This window comes from Monopterus albus, unplaced genomic scaffold, assembly GCF_001952655.1.
Source record: "Monopterus albus unplaced genomic scaffold, M_albus_1.0 scaffold127.1, whole genome shotgun sequence".
Classification (NCBI taxonomy): Eukaryota; Metazoa; Chordata; class Actinopteri; order Synbranchiformes; family Synbranchidae; genus Monopterus; species Monopterus albus.
In genome coordinates, this window is record NW_018128007.1 from 1896078 (window position 1) to 1896578 (window position 501).

The 501-nt window shown below is 34.5% G+C and overlaps 1 protein-coding gene across 1 annotated transcript in view; it reads left to right on the top strand.

Annotated features, from left to right (window-relative positions):
• Positions 1-501, top strand: part of cmip (c-Maf inducing protein) — a 56877-nt gene that overhangs the window by 34836 nt on the left and 21540 nt on the right. The gene's annotated exons all lie outside the window — the stretch shown is intronic.

The following is a 501-nucleotide window of genomic DNA, read 5'->3' on the forward strand; positions in this document are numbered from 1 at the left end:
GTATGGATAGAATTAGAGCAAAATTACTGTAAAAATAACTTAAATAACTCAGTTGCAGACCTCCCTTTTCTACCAAACTCTACTAAGAAAATGAATCACTGTAAGAACATCACAATCCTCTCAACTCTGACAGCCTGGTGGAAAGTAAACAAAATCACCAAATCATCACTTGCACCATGTAGATACACTCCAATATGGCACAACCCTGATTTCAAACTGTATAATAACGCTATCTATTTCCCAGCATGGCAACACAAAGGAATCACTCACTTACATCACCTACCTACTTGAAAATAACCTGTTCATATCATTTAATACACTGATCCAGAAGTACGGAGTTCAGAGAGAACAGTTCCTCCAGTACAATCAACTAAAATCCATAATTAAGTCAAAGATTAGTGTAACCAATAACCCACTACAGCCTTCCAAATTAATTGAAGAAATTATGAAAATTACATCCTCCAAGAAAATAATATCCAAGCTATATAAACTCATATCAAA